The sequence below is a fragment of the Carcharhinus amblyrhynchos genome, chromosome 3 (genome assembly GCF_965287045.1).
Source record: "Carcharhinus amblyrhynchos chromosome 3, sCarAmb.v2.hapA, whole genome shotgun sequence".
Lineage (NCBI taxonomy): Eukaryota > Metazoa > Chordata > Chondrichthyes > Carcharhiniformes > Carcharhinidae > Carcharhinus > Carcharhinus amblyrhynchos.
The window spans coordinates 15,792,598-15,815,737 of NC_137326.1; the positions used below are offsets into that span (position 1 = coordinate 15,792,598).

General features: G+C 45.9%; 1 protein-coding gene across 5 annotated transcripts in view; it reads left to right on the forward strand.

Annotated features, from left to right (window-relative positions):
- The window catches only part of LOC145336236 (uncharacterized), a 94,478-nt gene that overhangs the window by 20,839 nt on the left and 50,499 nt on the right, over positions 1 to 23,140 (forward strand). The window contains exons 1-2 of one of the 5 annotated variants that reach the window (XM_080181737.1): positions 13,178 to 13,315; positions 13,655 to 13,885. The exons of 1 other annotated variant lie outside the window; for it this stretch is intronic. The gene's annotated coding sequence lies outside the window, so the exon portion shown is untranslated. Of the gene's footprint in view, positions 1 to 13,177; positions 13,324 to 13,599; positions 13,886 to 23,140 lie in introns of those variants that run through there. 3 more of the 5 variants (XM_080181740.1, XM_080181735.1, XM_080181738.1) reach the window with 3 other exon arrangements.

Genomic DNA, 23,140 nt, shown 5'->3' on the forward strand with positions numbered 1-23,140 from the left:
CCTCCCAGGCAGCGCATTCCAGGCTGTCACCATCCTTTGGCTAAAAAGTTTTTCCTCACATCCCCTCTAAACCTCCTGCCCCTCACTTTGAACCTACGTACCCTTGTGACTGACCCTTCAACACAGAGGAACAGCTGTTCCCTATCCATCCTGTCCATGTTCCTCATAACCTTGTGTACCTCAATCAGGTCGCCGCTTAGTCTTCTCTGCTGCAATGAAAACAACCCAATCCTCTTCATAAATGTTCCATCCCAGGCAGCATCCCAGTGAACCTCTGCTGCACCCTTTCCAATGACATGTTCCGGGAAGTATTAGCTATGGAAACAGTGGGAAGTCTTGGTGCACCATTAGATGTGGGACAAGAATTGGAATATCTGTCTAGAAGGAATAAATCACCACGGGATCAATCCTGAGCCCACACTCTCTGCCCATGGGAATGTCGGAGTGCACACAAAATCCAGAGAGACTCAGAAAGCACGGTACGTGCTGGCGAGTTTCTGAGTTGCGATCCCCCCCTCTCCTCACCGGTGATGTTGTGTGAGACACACCGGGGACCTCAGGAAGCTCATTTATACATTGACCTGTCATTAGTGGGCTCTCTCTCCAGGACTCCCCTCCCTCCCAGTGGATACTAAGTGGGCAGTGACGTGACATCACGCTGGCACTATTTATAACAGGTTCAACTTGAAGTGCACCTGTCGTGAGGGGTCTCCCCAGGGACAAAAAGGTGAGCAAGGGGCAGTGACATGTCCCCTGGCACTGCCCCTTGGCATTGATCGGCACTGTCAGGTTGGCACCATGTCCATGCCAACCCGATAGTGCAAACCTGTGCCAAGGGATGGGCCCCAGTGAGACCCTTTATGGGGTACGGGCGATGGATATTTATTCAGATTTGGTCAAGGGCCTGGAGTGGATGGAGGAGCAGGAGATGCCGGTGACAGTCACTGGGGAGGGGAGTGGGGATGGCTGATGATCAGGGGGAGGGTGGGGAGTCCAATGATTCGGGGGAGGGATGAACAGAAGGGGCAAATGATTGAGCGGAGAGGAGTGCGATTATTGGGATTGGGGGAGTCTGAAGATTGGTAGGTGGGGAAAAGCGTCTCTCTGCTCTACTTTTCGGAGACTCAAAGGGCAATCGATATCACTTTTTCCTTCAGGTTTTGTGGTTCTGTGAATTACTTTAGAAATTTGAGCACAATAATCCAGACAGACACGCCCAATGAGGCACTCATACCAGCCAACCTGGTTATTTATTTCATTGCTGTCCCTGCGACCTTACTCTACACAAATTGGCGACCTCAGTTCCTGCGTTGCTGTGTTGACTTCGAACATACTTTGCTGGCTTTAAAGTGCTTTGGGATGCCGAGAGATCGTGAAATGATCTCAACGAGGCCCATGAGGTCAGTCCCTTGGAGTATGAACTCCCTGATTGAGGTAATGATTGCCTGTCCAATCAGGGAGTCTCACCTGTGGGGTATGTAATGAGGAGTGTCATGGCTGCTGGCACTCGGGATTCTGACTTTGTGCCTGAAGCACTCTTAGGAGTGGAATTGAGTTGTTAAATAAAGGGAATCTGGTGACGGGGCACCGTCCTCTGAGGAGTTATTTCAGATTGTGAGCTTTTCTTGACTAAAGTTTTACTAGAACTTTCTTCAACAACTAGAACTTTCTTCAGGATTCCTGCATCTGGTCTTCTTTGAATTTTCCAGAAGATTCCATCCCAATACTCAAACCCATTTGGGAATCTTGGCTTTTGATATAGTTTTGCTTTTGGACTTAAACATTTGAGACCAACCATGTTGCTTCATTCTGGTCTAAATGTTGATCTCTCCTTCCCTGTATCAATAACTTTGACTGATTGAATTCAATTGTTTGTTTCTGGAGAATGGTTGCAATAAAGGAGAACAGGAAATTTGTTTTTAAAGTTTGTTTATTAGTCACAAGTAGGCTTATGTTAACACCGCAATGAAGTTACTGTGAAAATCCCCTAGTTGCCACACTCTGGCACCTACTCAGGTACACTGAGGGAGAATTTAGCATGGCCAACGCACCTAATCAGCATGTCTTTCACACTGTGGAGGAAACCAGAGCCCCCGGAGGAAACCCAAGCAGACAGCGTGCAGAATTGCACAGTGGTCAGCACTGCTGCCTCACAGCACCAGGATCCAAGTTCGATTCCCATCTCGAGTCACTGTCTGTGTGGACTTTGCACATTCTCCCAGTGTCTGCGTGGGTTTCCGCCAGGTGCTCCGGTTTTCTCCCACAGTCCAAAGATGTGCGGGTTAGGTTAATTGGCCATGCTAAATTGACCCTAGTTTCAGGGGGAATTAGCAGAGTAGATATCATAGAATCATAGAACCCTACCGTACAGAAAGAGACCCTTCGGCCCATCGAGTCTGCACCGAAGACAATCCCACCCAGGTCCTACCCCCATATCCCTACATATTATACCCACTAATCCCTCTAACCTACGCATCCCTGGACACTAAGGGGCGATTTCTTAGCACGACCAATCAACCTAACCCGCACATCTTTGGACATATTTGGGGTCACAGGGACAAGGTTGGATTGTTGTTGGTGCAAGCTCGATGTGCTAAATGGCCTCCTTCTGTATTGTAGGGATTCTATGATTTTATGACTCCAGTGACCTAAGCTGGGAATTGAACCCAGATCTCTGGTGCCATGAGGCAGCAGTGCTATCCACTGTGCCAACCACTGTGCCACCCACAGTTGTCACATTTGTTACTCAATTAACTGGTGTGTGGAAACTTACCACATTCAAAGTGAATCCTTCTGTTTGACACTAGTCCTGTCCTGTCCGTGTTGGAGTTTTTGCAGTCTCTCTGTCTTTTCCAATATCTCAAAAAGGTCTGTGCACTTTCGTCATCACTCAGATGCAGGTCTAGGTAGAACGGATGAAGTAAGTTATAGATTATTTGATATTATGGTACTTCAGACTGAATTCCAACATGTGTATTTTAGGCATTGGAGTGAAAGCAGTCAAAATTTTAGTTAAGGAGATTGTGAACAAAATCCTCTACGAATGCGTCAATAGTTAAGCTACGAACCAGATCAATATGCTGGAGGTGTAGAATTTAATACAAAGTGGATTGTCCCTGAATAGATATAGGGTCCAATTCTCTGATCTCCTTGGACGGCTCCCGGGGAAAGGGCATTGTCCAGAAATCAGAATTACCGACGGGCATGAGGTCTCTGAGGATTCACCCGGCCTGCCCCACCCGCTCCTATCCAGAAGGGCACCACTCGCTAATTAAACAAGGCCACTATTTTGAATTGTGGATTTGACAGGACATTCACCAACCTCTCGGAGTGCTGCAATGATATAAAATCCTGCCGGGGGGCATGGAGGTTAAAGTGACCCGGCTACTTAAGAATCTGTACAGTTGGCAGTCAGGAATGCAGATGCCAGGAGTAATCCTCTGGTCTGCCAGGGCTACAATGAGCAGTCCAGCCACAAATACCCCCATCCTGGGGGAAGAGTGGCAAGGTCAACCCCTTGCCCCCAATCTCTAGGACCCATGAGCATGGCAGCAGCAGAGGGGCAAATGGCCCCTGAACCCCACCTCCTTGAGTCCAATATACCAGACCAGGCTGTCAATGCCAGGGTCTCAGGGGACAGTGCACCATGGGCACTGCCAAGGAATGTGGCCTGAAGGGAGGCTGAATGGGGGGAGGGTATAAAGGGGAAGGGGGCTGAGGGGGGAGTCTGAGGGGGAGGGTTGGACCCTCATGCCTGTGGATGTGTGTATGGGGGGGAGGGGTTACCTGTTATTTGTGGGTTGCGGGGAGGAGAGTGCACATCTTTGGTGAGGAGTTGGTTGTACTCCCCTGGTCAGTGAGGTTGGTTGGGGGGGGGGAGGTGTCACCATTTCATCTTTGTGGGGAGAGGGGTAGAGCCTGACTATGAGCACAGAGATTGGGCCACCCTTTAAAAATGGCGGCCAGGTCTCAGAGCAGTGGGGTTGGCCAGCGGGTTGTTCAAAATGAGCGTATCCCGCTTGACAGAGGCTGCTAGTGCTCTCAATATCTTGCCAGCGTGGGCACTTAGCCTCGAAATGGGAGAAAGGAACCAGAAGCTCTCCCCTCGACCTACCTTCCCTCCACACAACCTTTTACTACCTTGAAAAGTGGCCACCCTTCACAAATGAATCTGGATAATAATTCAATTATAAACAGTCATGTGAGCCTCAGTCTGCCCTGACTCAGTGTCAGCCATACATGATGACATTATTTAGCAGAGGTTTCTATTTAGTGACTGGAGTCCAAAAATTTGGACTCAGACTTTCAACCAAGCCTAAAATGATAGGCCCATGATGATAGCTGGCATGTAATGAGCCTGTGCTTCCTTACTCACTTCTTTGGAGGCTGAGGGAGCCAGTTAGCATCTGAAAAGAGCAGCTACATGACAACGCCCGCGATCTACACAGGGAATCACAACTTGACCTTCCAGTTGGGCTCGTTGAATATGAGATCCTTGGGATTTGTAATTAGCCAAGCAGGTGGTGCTTGTATACCGAGTCCTGTATAAAGCAAGACCCTGAGAGGGTCCATTAACCTTTTAGTCCTGGTTGGGATCTGTTGTGTTTACCACAGGCTTGTGGTTATTGTTCATTTTCATTTTGTGCAATAAAAGCATGATTCTTTCACAACCAACTCCTGGAGTTATTAAAGGCTACCTGATCAAATTTCTATGCCCTTAGTTTTCCTTAACTCTAGCCAAGGAATACGATGGGAACTGATATTATTGCTAGGCTATTAATCCAGAAATTCAGCTAATATTCTGGGGATCCCTGCTCATGGCAGATGGTGGAATTTGAATTCAATAAAGAAAATAATTGGTGACTATGAAACCATTGTCAATTGTCGGAAAAACCCATCTGGTTCACTCATGTCCTTTAGGGAAGGAAAGCTACCTGGTTTAGGCTACATGTGATTCCAGAGCCATAACAATTGCTCCAGTTTTCCTCCAAGGGCAACTAGGGATGGGCAATAAATGCTGGCGAGCCAGCTGTGCCCATGTCCCATGAATGAATAAAAAAAAACACATTTGCTGATGACACAAAGATAAGTGGAAAAGCAAATTGTGCAGAGGGTATAGAAAGTCTGCAGGGGGATCTAGATAGGCTGAGCGAGTGGGCGAGGACCTGGCAGATGTTGGCAAGTGTGAGGTTATCCACTTTGGCAGGAATAAAAGTAGGAAGGACTACTATTTAAAGGGTGAAAAGCTGCAGCATGCTATGGCGCAGAGGGACCTGGGGGTCCTTGTGCATGAGTCGCAAAAACCCAGCCTACAGGTGCAGCAGGTGATCAGGAAGGCAAATGGGATGCTGGCCTTCATAGCAAGGGGGATTGAATATAAAAGTAGGGAGGTCTTGCTGCAACTGTACAGGGCACTGGTGAGGCCGCAGCTGGAGTACTGTGTGCAGTTTTGGTCGCCGCACTTGCATAAGGATATTTTGGCCTTGGAGGGAGTGCAGAGGAGGTTCGCAAGGCTGATACCGGAGTTGAGGGGGTTGAACTATGAAGAGAGGCTGAATAGACTGGGCTTGTACTCGTTGGAGTTTAGAAGGATGAGGGGGGATCTTATTGAGACGTATAAGATGATGAAGGGGATGGATAGGGTAGAGGTTGAGAGGTTCTTCCCGCTCAGAAAGAACAGCAGGACTAGAGGGCACAGCCTCAAGATAAGGGGGGCGCAGTTTAGAACGGAGTTGAGGAGGAACTTCTTCACTCAAAGGGTGGTGAATCTCTGGAATTCTCTGCCCGTTGAAGTGGTGGAGACTACCTCGCTAAATATATTTAAGACGCAGGTAGATAGGTTTTTGGTAGGCAAGGCGATTAAGGGTTATGGGGAGAACATAAGAACATAAGAAATAGGAGCAGGAGTAGGCCATCTAGCCCTTCGAGCCTGCCCCGCCATTCAATAAGATCATGGCTGATCTGTCGTGTCTCAGTTCCACATTCCCGCCCTCTCCCCATAACCCTTAATCCCTTCGCTTATCAAAAACCCATCAACCCGCATCTTAAAAATATTTAGCGAGGCAGCCTCCACCACTTCAACGGGCAGAGAATTCCAGAGATTCACCACCCTTTGAGTGAAGAAGTTCCTCCTCAACTCCGTTCTAAACCGCCCCCCCTTTATCTTGAGGCTGTGCCCCCTAGTCCTACTGTCCTTTCTGAGCGGGAAGAGTCTCTCCACCTCTATCCTATCCATCCCATTCATCATCTTATATGTCTCAATGAGATCTCCCCTCATTCTTCTAAACTCTAACGAGTACAAGCCTAGTTTATTCAGCCTCTGGAAAGTGGAACTGAGCCACTTCAGATCAGCCATGATCTTATTGAATGGCGGGGCAGGATCGAGGGGCTAGGTGGCCTACTCCTGCTCCTATTTCTTATGTCCTTATTGTCTGTGATCACAATAAACAGAGGTGTTGGGAATAGTATGAATGTTTGCAAGGACTGTCTTGACGAGGAATGCAGGCAGGGAGAATAATGAAAGAGTGGTTTGGGACGACATTTGTGAATGCTGCCATTAGTTCTGCAGCAAATTTGTTTTTCTACACTGAGACAGGCTTGACAGAGAGGAACGCCTCCCACTAACATAGCAACCATTGCTAGGAAGGCTCAGGGAAGTACTGATGAAAAGATGTCTTATAAGTGCAGGTGCATGGGTACAATTATTTTTCATTCCTTGATCCTGTACTTGTTTCAAACCCTTCCAAGATCTTTCATGAAACACTTAGCCCATTTTCCTTTTGATATCTTGGAGAAAAGAAACGAAAGAAAACAGTTATTAACTATTAGCGCTGGCGACAGTGCCTTTGAGGAAATGTGCTCATTACCTGGGAATGACACTCTCCAACTGGGAATGTCTCAAACTGCTGCGGTGTCTGAGCAGCTGCCCTTCTGAGAGACCTAACTGAGCAGCGGATCTGTTGTAAAAATATGTAAACTGCAAGCACTATCCAACCACGCAAGAGCTCAAGCTAGGAACAGCCTACTCACAACTGCAACATGTGAATGAAGGCCAAAATACCGTGGATGCTGGAATCTAAAACAGAAAACGCTGGAGAAACTCAGCAGGTCTGCTGGCACCTGTGGAGACAGAATAGAGCCAACAGCTGGAATTTTATTTCCATGCCTGCCCTGGAACTGGGGTGGATGCGGCTCACGGAACGGAATTATCCGTTGGCCTCAGGCAGGATTTTATGAGCTTCGCCTGAACGAGATTGTAAAATACCAGCCAACGTGTCAGTCGAGTTGGCCTTGTGAAGACCCAGAGCCCTAGTCCATGACGCATTCAAGTTGAGTTCATTCCCATCTTTTTAATTAGTTACTGTTGTTCATTATGAATTAATCGCTTGGCCCTTCAGTTGAATAACCCGGAGTAGCTAGACTCCGACAATGAATGATAAACTGCGAGATGGATTTCAGACACACTAATAATTAATAAAGAGAAGATTTCTGAATCGAATAACCAAAAGCTATGCTATAATTAGGTGACCCCCCCCCCCCAGTTCAATTAACGAGTTATGCAATGTTTTCTTTCCAGTAACTTAGAATTAAATAGATTCCTTTCAGTCCAGAAGGAGGCCATTCGGGTCTGTACCGACCACAATCCCACCCAGACTCCTATAACTCCACGTTTACCCTGCTAATCCCTCTGACACTAAGAGGAAATTTAGCAATACCATTCAATCTAACCCGCACATCTTTGGAGCATGGGGGGAAGTTGAAGCACCCCGAGGAAACCCACACAGACACAGGGAGAACGTGCAAACTCCACACAGTCAGTGACCCAAGCCAGGAATTGAACCTGGGACCCTGGCATTGTAAGGCAGCAACACTAACCACTGTGCTACCAGGTCACCCTTGTCTGATGAAAACAAAACATCAACATTAATGTGAAATATTTTAATAGATGTTTAAATATTTTTTCATCTGCAGCAATGAAATTTGAAATAAGAACAGGGAGATGCTGGGGATACTCAGCAGGTCTGGCAGCATTCGTGGAAAGAGAAATCCAGTTTATGGCCTGAATTTCTAACCTTGAGGTGGTTAGCGGGAGTTGGGAAAATTACCACTTGGCCCGCTCACTTTGGGAGAAAGTTCCCACAAAGGGATCTCTTTTACCCGGGAGGAGTGGGGGAGCGTTTGCAGGCTGCAATTGGGCCAGCTAGGGCAGCACAGTGGTTAGCACTGCTGCCTCACAGTACCGGTGACCTGGGTTCAATTCCAGCCACGGGTCACTGTCTGTGTGGAGTTTGCATGTTCTCCCCGTGTCGGCATTGGTTTCTCCCTCCGGGTGCTCCGGTTTCCTTCCACAGTCCAAAGAATGTTCAGCTTAAGTGGATTGGCCATGCTAAAAAATTGCCGCTTAGTGTTGGTGGGGTAAGTATGTGGGGTTATGGAGAGAGGGCCTGTGTGGGATTGTGGTCGTGTTGACTCGATGGGCTGAATGGCCTCCTTCTGCACTGTAGGGATTCTATGAAATTGAGAAGTACAGAAATAATCACAGAGATTGCTGGGTACAGGCTGTTAAATAGCCCATCTCAGTGCTGAGGGACTTCATCCCAGTTATAGTAAAAACACAAAGGTTCTCTCAGTCCTCACTTCCAAAACCACTTGCTTTTCTTTCACTGTATCTGAAGGAATTGATTGAATTGTCAGGCGTAGGATCACCCGGATATCCAGTCAGCATATATTCCGAAGGGGACAATCTCCTTGACTTCCCGTGATCGTTCCCTTTACAGTTCCTGTATAACAAGCTGCAAAAAAAATTTTCGCAAACTATTTCATAGAATCCCTACAGTGCAGAAGGAGGCCATTTGACCCATCTGCTGGAATACTACCGCCCCACCCATCATGGATTCAGAGCAGGCGATGGGCAGATGATGGAAATGTCTGCTGACCTCGGGCAGGAATTTCTGGTCTTGCTTGAGTGAGGCCGATAAAATCCTTTCCATCGAGTCTGCACTGACTCTCTGACAGAGCATTTCACCCAGGCTCACCACCCACCCATAAGCCCACACATTACCCCGCTAATTCCCCCAACCTACACATCCTTGGACACAAAGTTGCAATTTATCATGGCCAATCAACCTAACAGACGCATCTGTGGGAGAAACTGGAGCACCCAGAGGAAAACCCATGCTGACACAGGGGGAATGTGCAAACTCCACACAGTCACTGAAAGCTGGAATTGAACCCAGGTCCCTGTGGCTGTGAGGCAGCAGCTCTAACCACTGTGCCACCGTGCTGCCCCCTAAAAGGAAGTGAAACCACTTATTACAGCTTCAAGGTGACGGTACAAGGTGAATGGAAATAACAGACAACACACACACACACACACACACACACACACACACACACACACACACACACACACACACACACACACACACACACACACACACACACACACCCCCCTAAATCCTGGCTGGAGTCTGCAGGAATGCTAAACAGAAATAATTTGAATAAAATCCTCCCAATCCATTAAAGATTGAACTATGTGGCAAGCACATCTTTCTCGCTGTACTCTTAGAGTAAGGAAGGATGTGGTTGTGGCAATCCTGTTCGAACTTGGAACAGCAATAACATGGTGCACTCAATTTCCAAAGAACTTGGATAAAGTTCCATCTGAAAGGCTATTAAAAAAGGTTAATGATCAAATGTAAGGCCAAGGAGGTCACAATGAAATAATATGATGATGTGGCGTACCATGCCCCATGAAATATGTGAGAGCTTGAGGTAGTTGCAAGATGGGGCACAACTCACAGAGCTACTCTGCAGAGTGAGGGCTTTGGGTCACAAGGAGAGATACACTTTCAGCCTGGAAAGGACATACGTGCAAGATGATCTTATAGAGAGAGGTGTGTAAGATCGTTAAACATATTGACAAAGTTAACCTGGAATATCACTTTGAATGGAACTGCAGAAGTCGAACTGGGCAGCTCAGTCAATAGAGCATCAGATTTATAATCTGTGAGTTCAGGGTTCAAGTCCCTATCCAGACAATGTGTTGAGGTCAAAACATTGTGTGATTTCAAGAAGGAATTAGGTATAGAGGCATAGAGGTTTATAGCATGGAAACGGGCCCTTCATCCCAACTTGTCCATGCTGCCCTTTTCTTTAAACACCTAAGCTAGTTCCAATTGCCCGCATTTGGCCCATATCCCTCTATACCCATTTTACCCATGCAATGTCTAAAACCTTTTAAAAGATAACATTATACCCGTCTCTACTATTTCTTCTGGCAACTTGTTCCAGACACTCACCACCCTCTGTGTGACAAAAATGCCCCTCTGGACACTTTTGTATCTCTCCTCTCTCACCTTAAATCTATGCCCTCTAGTTCTACACTTCCTTACCTTTGGGAAAATATATTGACTATCTAGCTGATCTATGCCCCTCATCATTTTATAGACCTCCATAAGATCACTCTTCAGCCTTTTACACTCCAGGGAAAAACGTCCCACTTTATCCAGCCTCTCCTTATAACCCAAACCATCAAGTCCTGGTAGCATCCTAGTAAATCTTTTCTGCACTCTTTCTAGTTTAATAATAACCTTTCTATAATAGGGTGACCACAACTGCACACAGTATTCCAAGTGTGGCCTTGCCAATGTCTTGTACAACTTCAACAAGACGTCCCAACTCCTGTATTCAATGTTCTGACCAATGAAACCAAGCATGCTGAATGCCTTCCTCACCACTCTGTCCACCTGTGACTCCATTTTGAAGAAGCTATGAATATGTACCCCAAGATCTCTTTGTTCTGTGACTCCCCCCAATGCCCTACCATTTACTAAGTCCTGCCCTGCTTCAATCTACCAAAATGCATCACCTCACATTTATCTAAATTAAACTCCATCTGCCATTCGTCAGTCACTGGCCAAATTGATCAAGATCCCGTTGCAATCGAGATAACCTTCTTCCCTGTCCCCATGCCACCAATCTTGGTGTCATCTGCAAACCACGTCCCCTATATTCTCATCCAAATCATTAATATAAATGACAAATAACAGTGGATCTAGCACGGATCCCTGAGACACACTGCAGTTCACAGGTCTCCAGTTTGAAAAACAACCCTGTACAACCATCCTCTGGCTTCTGTCATCAAGCCAATTTTGTATCCATTTAGCTACCTCATCCTGGATCCCATGAGATTTAACCTTATGCAACAACCTACCATGCAGTATCTTTCTAAAGTCCACGTAGATAGCATCAACTGCACCGCCCTCATCTATCTTCTTGGTTCCCCCTTCAAAAAACTCAATCAAATTTGTGATACATGATTTTCCATTCACAAAGCCATGCTGACTGTCCCTAATCAGTCCTTGCATCTCTATATGTCTGTAGATCCCATATTTCAAAATACCTTCCAACAACTTACCCACCACAGATGTGAGACTCACTGACCTGTCGTTCCCAGGCTTTTCCCTGCAGCCCTTATTAAACATAGGTGCAACATTTGGCATCCTCCAATCTTCAGGCACCTCACCTGTGACTATCGATGATTCAAATATCTCTGCCAAAGGACATGCAATTTCCTCCCGAGCCCCCCACAGTGTGCTAGGATACACTTCATCAGGTCCCAGGGATTTATCTATCTTGATGCGCTTTAAGACTTCCAGCACCTCCTTCTCTGTAATATGTACGCCCCTCAAGACATCACTATTTATTTCCCCAAATTCCCTAACATCCATGCTTTTCTCAACAGTAAATACTGATGAGAAAGATCTATTTAGGATCTCACCCGCCTCTTGTGGATCCGCACATAGATGACCTTGTTGATGCTTAAGAGGTCCTACTCTCTCCCTAGTTACTCTTTTAGCCTCTATGTATTTGTAGAAGCTCTTGGGCTTCTCCTTTGCCTTATCTGGCAAAATAGTCTCATGTTCCCTTTTTGCCCTCCTGATTTCTCTCTTGGGCTAAAGAGATCAAGGGATATGGGGGCAAAGTGGGATCAGGATATTGAATTTGATGATCAGCCATAGACCATAAAATCCCTACAGTGCAGGAGGAGGCCATTTGGCCCATTAAGTCTGCACTGCTCACAATCCCACCCAGGCCCTATTCTCGAAACCCCGCACATTTACCCTATTAATCCCGTTGATATTTAGGTCAATTTACCATGACCAACCAACCCAACCCACACACTTGCATGATCATAGTGAACGGTGGAGCAATCATTTAGTTCCCAACCAGATGCTACAATGGGAGAGCGTTAAGGACCTCTCTGGATGAATGTATTAACATGGGACGAGCTAGGATTAGCATGCAATCCAGTGTAACAAACTGGCAAAGGAAGAGGAAGGGTTAGCACTGCTATCTTACAGCACCAGTGATCCGGGTTCTATTCCCGGCTTGGGCCACTGTCTGTGTGGAGTTTGTATGTTCTCCCCCTGTCTGTGTGGGTTTCCTCTGGGTGCTCCGGTTTCCTCCCACAGTCTGAAAGATGTGCTGATTAGGTGCATTGGCCATGCTGGATTCTCCCTCAGTGTACCTGAGCAGGCGCCGGAGTGTGGCAACTAGGGGATTTTCACAGTAACTTCATTACACTGTTAATGTAAGCCTACTTGTGACTAATAAATAAACTTTACTTCTTTTCCATTTTGCCAGAGTTTCGTGAACAATAGCAACATTTAAAAAGTATTTGGATAAGTACATGGATGGGAAAGGATTAGAGGGATATGAGCCAAATGTGGGCAATTGGGACTAGCTGGGAGGGCACCCTGGTTGGCACGGACTGGTTTCCATGCCATAATTTTCTCTGACTCTATGAATATTGACTACAGGGTGCAAACAAACTCAGTCAGAAATTGGGCAAGGCCACTGCAATAATCTGACAGTTCAACAAATTGGCAGTATTGGAAATAAATTGGAAATATATCATCTAATCCAGGATAAATCAACATTGCCAACAACTGGTAATAAAAGCTCACATCCTGAGCAAGGAAGATTGCCAAGTAAAAGAGCTGATAGTATGAAGCTGGTTTGTGCCTCGGGGTGATCCTTAGATCTCAAGATTCAGCATTGCCGCAGCAGCGTGGAGCTCTGTAATCACCTGCATGGCCTTCATTACAGCATAATCAGATGTTCTGTTATCCTCTGATTATGCCTAGCGTGACTGATTCAGACAGTGGAGAGTGGTGTGTGTTTTAGTGAAGGTTAGAGAATACAAGACTGCTCAGTAATAGGGGCTATTACCCAGGGACTGCAGAAAGCGTTTCGAGTAATTCAGACATTCTTCACTGACAGTTCATGTAGAGACCACGACACAGGCCAGGTAAGCTTGTGTGTCTATTTTATTCACCTTCTTTGCTATTAAGAGTGCCGTGAGAAAGATGTGCATGCCAAGTATGTTAATCTTTAATGGATTGGGAGGAGTTTTATTCTAATTATTTCTATTTAACATTCCTGCAGTCTCCAGCCAGGATTAGGACTCTGTGTGTGTGTGTTTGTGTGTGTGTGATGTCAAATTAATCTCAAATGCACTCACAGCCCTATCAGGATGTGGGTTGCCTGTTATTTCCATTCACCTTGTACCTTCACGTTGAACCTGTAATAAGTGACCTGCCTTTTTATTTAGAAATAGCTGGCAAAAAACATTCTTGTTTTGTTGCAGTTCATTCGATAGTAACGTAAAGACTGCAGCAAACCTCACGAGAACACCGGCTCCCACTATATTTTGGGTGCTTGTAGAATATCTGAATAAACTCGGTCATTTCAATCCTGCAACCCAGGTTTGATGACATTTCATGCCAGATCTTTTTCACGTGGATATCTGCAGCAGTGCCACTGCAGATCTGTTCCTTCACAAAACAGCACTGTCATCATGAATCCCTGGCTGCCCAAGGTAAGTTGCATTTTTATGCAAAATTGCTCATTTTGGCAGGTAACCAGGTTGGGCTTTGGAAAAGAGAAAGCCCTCAACAGCGTTTCGCGAGGAATCTAGTTTTTTTTTGACAAGGTGACACCTTTGACCCAGTTTGTTAATGTCGCTAATTTAACAGACTGATTTGCTTGTCTAAATTTGGTTCGTCCAACTAGCTCGCTGTAAGCACACAGCAATATCCACCACAGGGAGACGGAGTTCTAAACCCTCGGGCAAAATGCCCCTGTATAGGGTAAGAACTCAAGAAGAACTATTGCTTATAGGCTGGGTGAGTGTGCCAAGTGCCAACCAGGAAGATAAGGTTTCCCCCTCACTTTTGAGCTTGCAGTCTGTGCTCAGATAATTTTGGGGAGTTATGTCTCAATGATGAGATATCTCCCTTAGGGAAAATAGATGAGAAAAAAAGCAACTCTTTGGCATGTTTTTAAAGTTTATTTTATTAGTGTCATAAGTAGCGTCACACGTTAACACTGCAATGAAGTTACAGTGAAAATCCCCTAGTTGCCACACTCCGGCGCCTGTTTGGGTACACCAAGGGAGAATTTAGCATAGCCAATGCACCTAACCAGCATGTCTTTCGTAATCCTGTAATTGACAGTTTATATGACAGCATTGGCGGTAAATTGTAGCAACGCTTTGCATCATTTTGAGCTGGGTGCAACAGATCTATAATGCAAAGAAAATTTCTAAATGTTACACTTTAATTTTTCCAATTGCACCACTTGGCTGCTTCCACTATATCCTCACCCTCAATTATCTCTGGCTAAATCCATATGCCATTGTTTATTTTAACCAGGGATATCCTTACCTGTAATCCAACTAATTGTCAAACATTCGCCCGAGGTCAGCATCTGTGCTTCATTATGTTCCTTTGTCTACAGAAAGGCTTTTCAACTTTTATATAACCAGTACAGGAGTGACATTCAATACATTTTGTATGCTTTCTTAAGCATTCCTTGACTTGATCCTGGGCACGTTCTTCACTTAAGATTGCTTGTGACTGGGGAACCTTGAGTTTGAAATTCCTTGAAGCTTACTCTGTTGCAGAGAGTAAAACACTTCTGATTACCTCTCTGTCCTCATGTTGACCCTGTCCCAAATCCCAAGGCAGGAATCAGTGCAGCAAAAGGGTTAAGCCGGCCTTGCCATTTATGTCACAAAGGCACAGTGGTTAGCACTGCTGCCTCACTATGCCAGGGATCCGGGTTCAATTCCGGCCTCGTGTCACTGCCTGTGTGGAGTTTGCACATTCTCCCCGTGTCTACGTGGGTTTCCTCCGGGTGCCACGGTTTCCTGCCACAGTCCAAAGATGTGTGAGTTAGGTTGTTTTGCCATGCTCAATTTCCCCTTACAGTCAAGGGGACTAGCAGGATAAATATATAGCGTTACAGGATTGGCCTGGGTGGGATTGTTGCTGTCGCAGGCTCGGTGTGCTGAATGGTCTCCTTCTCTACTGTAGTGTTTCTATGATTCTATTTGATAATAATTTTATGGTGGTTGGCCACGATTGTACTATTACCATTGGCACATCAGTATTGTGGACTCTAGGGTGGTATCCTAACAAAATTACTACATCACAGTGGCACAGTTTGCAAAGGATGAGAAACTACTGGATGGATAATCTCCCTCGTTCTGCCTTCATTAGATGCAAAGAAGACCCACCTCCATCTGCCATTATAATTCATTAACATTCAAAAAAGAGATGGGCTGGATCTGGGCAAACATAAAATTCCACATCCCAGCATTTTCCCAGTCTCCCCGACTCTGGATCCTTGTTTTCGCAAATTCTCTGCCATTTCTTTCCTTAAGTTAGCCATGAGAGGTGTCGCGAAACTGCGTCTTGATTGCATCTTTCTTCGAGTTGTCATGGCGATTTCTCCTGCAGCTTCAGTGAGGAGCTAGACTTGAGGTTCTTTAACTAACAAGTTTATTTTGTATCCAGCATGCAAATGTGGGTGGAATGGTGGTTAACACTGCTGCCTCCACAGTGCCAGGGACCTGCGTTCGATTCCCGGCTTGGGTCACTGTCTGTGCAGAGTCTGCACGTCCTCCCCACGTCTGTGTGGGTTTCCTCCGAGTGCTCCGGTTTCCTCCCATAGTCTGAAAGACGTGCTAGTTTGGTGCATTGGTCATGCTAAATTCTCCCTCAGTGTACCCGAACAGGCGCTGGAGTGTGGTGACTAGGGGATTTTCATTGTAACCTCATTGCAGTGTTAATTTAAGCCTATTTGTGACACTAATAAATAAATAAACATAATCTCACATATTTACGTCATTAATCCCCCTTACATTAAGGGGCAACTTAGTATGGCTGATCCACCTAACCTGCACATCTTTGGATTGTGGGGCAGTCAGAGGAAACCCACGCAGACACAAGGAGAAAATGCAAACTTCACACAGACAGTGACCCGAGAATGGAATTGAACCTGGGTCCCTGGCACTGTGAAGCAGCAGTGCTAACCACTGTGCTGCCTTGCCACACCAAAATTCCAGTTGCGACCACAACTTTTCACTTTATACATCAGTGATCTTCATTCGTCGGTGTTATACATCACTGAGTGCGATGTGGCTAAGTTTGCAGATGATACAAAGATAGGTGGAGGGACAGGTAGTATTGAGGAGGCGAGGAGGTCTGCAGGAGTACTTGGACAGGTTACATAATAAGAACATAAGAAATAGGAGCAGGAGTAGGCCATCTAGCCCTTTGAGCCTGCCCCGCCATTCCACATTCCCGCCCTCTCCCCATAACCCTTAATCCCCTCGCTTATCAAAAACCCATCAACCCGCATCTTAAAAATATTTAGCGAGGCAGCCTCCACCACTTCAACGGGCAGAGAATTCCAGAGATTCACCACCCTTTGAGTGAAGAAGTTCCTCCTCAACTCCGTTCTAAACCCCTTTATCTTGAGGCTGTGCCCCCTAGTCCTACTATCCTTTCTGAGCGGGAAGAGTCTCTCCACCTCTATCCTATCCACCCCATTCATCATCTTATACGTCTCAATGAGATCTCCCCTCATTCTTCTAAACTCTAACGAGTACAAGCCTAGTTTATTCAGCCTCTCCTCATAGCTCAACCCCCTCAACTCCGGTATCAGCCTAGTAAACCTCCTCTGTACTCCCTCCAAGGCCAAAATATCCTTGCGTAAGTACGGCGACCAAAACTGCACACAGTACTCCAGCTGCGGCCTCACCAATGCCCTATACAGCTGCAGCAAGACCTCCCTACTTTTATATTCAATCCACCTCGCTATGAAGGCCAGCATCCCATTCGCCTTCCTGACCACCTGCTGCACCTGCAGGCTGGGTTTGGTTAGTAGAGTGGGCAAAGAAGTGATGGATGGAATACAATGTGGGAAAGTATGAGGTTATGCACTTTGGTGGGAAGAATAGGTGTGTAGTTTAAATGGGGAGAGAATTCAGAAATTGGAAGCACAAAGGGACTTGGAATCCTAGTTCAGGATTCTCTTAACGTTAACTTGCAGGGTGAGTTGGTAGTTAGGAACACAAATACAATGTTGGTGTTTATTTTGCAAGGATGAGAATTACAAAAGCGGGGATGTACTGCTGAGGCTTTAGAAGGGTCTGATCAGACCACATTTGGAGTATTGTGAGCTCGAAGACTCGAAGGGCTAGATGGCCTACTCCTGCTCCTATTTCTTATGTTCTTCTGTTCAATTTTGGGCCCTGTATGTAAGGAAGAATGATGCTGCCTTAGAGACGGTCCAGAGGAGGTTCACAAGAATGATCCCAGGAATGAAAAGCTTGATGTATGAGGAGCAGTTGAGGACTCTGGGTCTGTACTTGATGGAGAAGGATTGGGAGGGGTGGTGGAATCTCACTGAAACATCCAGAATATTGAAAGGTCTGGATAGAATGGATATGGGGAAGATGTTTCCATTAATAGCAGGGGCTAATGGCACAGCTTCAGAATAAAGGAAAGATTCAATAGAACTAAGACGAAGAGGAATTTCTTCAGCTAGAGGGTGGTGAATTTATGGAATTCATTGCCACAATAGGATGTGGAGGCCAGATCATTGAGTGTATTTAAGACAGAGATAGATTCTCGATTGGTAAGGGATTAGTTACAGGGAAAAGGCAGGAGAATGGGTTTGAGTAACATATCAGCACTGATTGAACAACAGAGCAGACTCAGTGAGTCAAATGGCCTAATTGTGCTCCTATATCTTATGATCTTATGATCCATTCATTAAAGGCAATCTAAAGGAATTTCTCTCACTGAGAGTAGCCTATATTTGACTTAATAATCTGCTTCTTTATGCTATGCCTATTAACATTATGTGGCAATGTTCTTAAAGGGCCTTTCAAATTAGTATCTGCACATCGCAACTGTATCCTTGACTACCAATGAGTAATCATTGCAGATAAACTAATGGTTTTATTTTTAGCCCAAAAAAGATGCAGTTGATTTAATCAGTTTTATTTATTTCTTAAAAATCTGAACTCAGGGAAGATAGGAAAGCCAAAAGTCAGGAAGGACAAAAAATAGATTTGCATTTATTCAGCATCATGGATGATCTTGGGACATTCCAAAGTGATTTTCATTCAATGTTGTACTGTGAAAGTGCACCAAATTGTAAATATAGGAAATATGGCAACCAGCTTGCATGCAAGGAGCTCCTTGGGGCAGTGAGATAATAACCGGATAATCTGGATTTCTTTTAAAGAGATATTAATTGAGTGATAATTATTAATCAGGAGGCCAATAATTGCTCCTTCTTTCAATAGCGCCAGGAGATCTTTTACATCCAGTTTAGAGAGCAGACAGGAAACAAAGAACAAAGGACAGTACAGCACAGGAATAGGCCCTTCAGCCCTCCGAGCCTGCACTGATCACGTTGTCCTATCTACACCGATCACCTGCATCTCCCTGTTCCTCACTCATTCAAGTGCCTATCCAGATAAGTCTTAAATGTCACTAAAGTATCTGCCTCAACCGCCTCACTTGGCAGTGCATTCCAGGCCCCCACCATCCTCTGTATAAAAAAACTTCCCATCGCTACTGAACCTTTCCCCGTCACCTTGATCTCCTGCCCCCTGTTATTTCTGCCCTGGAAATAGCATACCTTATCTATGCCCCTCATAATTTCATAAACTTCTATCAGCCTCCGTCTTTCCAGGGAGAACAATCCCAGTTTATTCAATCTTTTCTCAGAACTAATACCCTCCATACCAGGCAACATCCTGGTAAATCTTTTCTGTACTCCCTCCAAAGCCACCATGCTGGGCCTGGGTTTAATATCTTATCTGAAAGACAGCACTACTGACAGAGCAGCACTCCCTCAGTACTGTTTAAAAATGTTAAAGTAAAGTTTACTTATTAGTCATAAGTAGGTTTATATTAACAATGCGAAATTCCTCTACTCGCCACTCTCCGGTGCCTGTTCGGGTCAATGCACCCAACTCGCACATCTTTTAGACTGTGGGAGGAAACTGGAGCACATCCATGCAGACACGGGGAGAATGTGCAAACTCCACACAGACAGTGACCCAAGCTGGGAATCGAACCCAGGTCCCTGGCGCTCTGAGGCAGCAGTGCTAACCACTGTGCCACCATGCCACCTGTATGGGAATACGAGCCTATATGCTGTGCTCGAATCACTGCAGGGCAACTCTAAATCACAGCATCCTGCCTCAAAGGTTGAGAATGCTACCACAAAGGCAGGCCTGATGCAATGCCGCTCTATACATTAAACAAAGATGCACACTGAGCAAGTTGGATATGAAGCATTGACGAGGCAGACATACTCCACCTTTACACACCTGAGCCATCCTTCCCCTGTCTTATAAAAAAAAAATCATCTATAACATTGGTAGTTTTTTCCGTGCTCTAATTATCCAGTTACAAAAACAAATGTTGCCTGTCCATACATATTTCATGACTATATGCTTGATGGCTATGTTTAATGGCCAGAATGTTACACTCGCCTCCCACAGGTTCTGATGCCGGTGGTTGAGGTTCCCTCTGCGATCTTGCCTACCCTGACTCAGTTGTGATTTTTCATGGGGTGGCTACAGACAGGAAGCCTGCCCGTGCCCCAACTTAGTGGCCATTAAGTCGCCACCTAACAGCCACGTCAGGGCCTTTTCCCATCCAGCCTCAGTTTTTAGGGTGCCTAATGACAGACGGTGGGAAATAGAAAAAGCTTTCACTCTCAATCTTGGGGAGGGTCGAGTAGTGACCCCCTCCATCAGAAGATCCCTTCAGACTGATGCACCTTCCCTCACAGATCAAAGACCTCCAGTTCTTCTCCCCTCCTTCCCCTTCCCCGGTCCAACCCCCAACATCATAACCAGACCTTTGCCACACCCAAAAGCAGCCCCCCACCCACCACCACCACCCCCCCCCCCCCCCCCCCCCCCCCCACCCCGGATCCCCCCAGGACCCCTGGTACTTACTAGAACTGCGGTTGCCAGGACTTGGGTGGCACAGTAGCACAGTGGTTAGCACTGCTGCTTCACAGCTCCAGGGTCCTGGGTTCGATTCTCGGCTCGGGTCGCTGTCTGTGGGGAGTTTGCACATTCTCCTCGTGTCTGCGTGGGTTTCCTCCGGGTACTCCGGATTCCTCCCACAATCCAAAGATGTGCGGGTTAGGTTGATTGGCCATGCTAAGAAATTGCCCCTTAGTGCCCAGGGATGTGTAGGTTAGAGGGATTAGTGGGTATAATATGTAGGGGTGTGGGGCTAGGTCCTGGGTGGGATTGTGTTCAGTGCAGACTTGATGGGCCGAAGGGCCTCTTTCTGCACTGTAGGGTTCTATGATTCTATGATCTAAATTCAGGCACAGTGCTGCAGAACCTTTTCCAGTCACTTCAGTCCTGGGCCCGCTAATCAGATTTAAATTATACTCAAATGACCATTTAAATGGTCTTTGCACCACCCTGTTGATCTCCAGCATGGAGCAGACTCTAGCGGGGCGTGAATGCGCACCTAAACCCCTCAAATTGCCCGCCACGGGATTCTCCAGGTCCGCTGCACTTAAAAATTAGCACAGCAAGATGGGAGAATCACCCCCATAATTTCAAAAAAGCTATACACTGACTATCTTCAAGTCACTCCTTGGGTAGTCAAAACCTCATCAGAATCTTATTGCTCTGTGGGTTCTGTTGTTTTAAAGTTGATGGTCACATTAACAATGTATCCCAGTTATTGTGTGCGCTAACAATGATGTTTCCAGTTCTTTGTAACTTATCTCATTCCTGTTCAAATAGCTCTGTTACACCTTATGTAAAGGGAGAACATCTAATGTAAGCTGAGATCACTTTAATTTCTCTACTTTCAGCATATAATAAGCACACACCAACTCGGCATTGCAGTGTTTAATGTAGTCAGCGTTTGGCGATCATTGCAAAGGGTGAACTTTCTACCATAGCGATATAACAACACAACAAAATGATAAGGGGAGCGATAGTGAGGGAAAGGATCAAGTGAAAAGGAAGCTGCAAAACCAGGTGACAGATAAGGATATTGTGTTAGACAAGCCAAATGGTCAATGGAACAATTAAGTTTAAAGTTTATTATTATTGTCACAAGAAGGCTTACATTAACACCGCAATGAAGTTACTGTGAAAATCTTCTAGTCACCACATTCCGGTGCCTGTTCGGGTACTCTGAAGGAGAATTTAGCATGGCCAATGCGCACCTAACCAGCATGCCTTTCGGACTGTGGGAGGAAACTGGAGCACCCGGAGGAAACCCACGCAGACACGGGGAGAACGTGCAGACTCCACACAGACAGTGATCCAAGCTGGGAATCGAACTGGGTCTCTGGCACTGTGAGGCAGCAGTACTAACCTCTGTGCCTGTGGCAGGATTGGAGGAAGCAAAGCAAATCTTGGAGGAAGCTGTGACTTTATCCAAATTCCCTCATCTATTCATTGGTAAACCAACTTTTTGAGTGGAATTTTCCTGGCTTATGCACCATCGGAATCGTAGCAGGGTGGGGGAGTTGTGGGGAGGGGGGTTGGGGAGAGGGGGGAGGTGCAGATCATGCAAAGGTCCATTTACCTCAGGTGGGATATTCCAGTCTTGAGGTGAGCATGGCCAGAAAAACCCATCCTTTGATTTTGCTCATTGCCCTGTCCCGTACAGGGAAGTCCCACTGAGCCAATGCTGTAGCAACAGAGGCCACAAAGTCCACCTTCTTTACTGTGCCTTCATCTGACCTCATGTCCAAAAGGTTAGGACAGAGCAAGAAACTTGCAAAAATGATTTGAATGTGGCTCAAGCCCACAATCCTTCCACCAGATTTATGAGATCGAGGCCATCTGTGAACTTGCGTTGTGTATCCAAATGGAATTTTGGGCCTAGATTCTAGATGTTGGGAACAGTATTGATGGAATCTATGATCTGGGAGTGCCAAACATCCCCTGGGGGTACTATTCTAGGGACCTGGGTTCAAATCCCGTCACAGCAGGTGGTGGAATTTGAATTCAACAAAAAATATCTGGAATTAAGAATCTACTGATGACCATGAAAGCATTGTCGATTGTCAGAAGAACCCATCTGGTTCACTAGTGTTCATTAGGGAAGGAAATCTCCAGCCTTACCTAGTCTGGCCTATATGTGACTCCAGAGCCACAGCAATGTGGTTCACTCACAACTGTCCACTGAACAAGGGCAACTAGTAACATAGCCAATGTTTGCGTGGGTTTCCTCCGGATGCTTCAGTTTCCTCCCACAGTCTGAAAGACATGCTGGTTTGGTACATTGGCAATGCTAATTCTCCCTCAGTGTTACCTGAACAGATGCCATAGTGTGGCGATTAGGGTATTTTCACAGTAACTTCTTTGTAGTGTTAATGTAAGCCGACTTGTGACACTATTAAATAAAACTAAACTTATAAATAATGATACACTGGATTCTATGGCTGGAGTTCTCGATCCGTTCACTCCAGAGGGGATTTTCCTGCCCTGCTGTTGTGAATGGAGATTTGGCTGAGTGCCAAATTCTCCATCTTCTCTGGGAGTGGTGAACAGGGGGTAAATTCCAGCCCATGTGTGTGCGATAGGAATCTACTTATGCGTGTTTCTCAAAAGGTTATAACTCGAAATGGGAACAATGTAAAATAAGATTAATTAACTGGGGGAAAGCCAACTTCAATTGGGTAAGAATGGCTCTCGGCTCAATAAATTAGAATCGAAGGCCCAGATTTTTATCTCTGGGCGACAGGAAATTTTCCAGTTCAGAGAACCCGA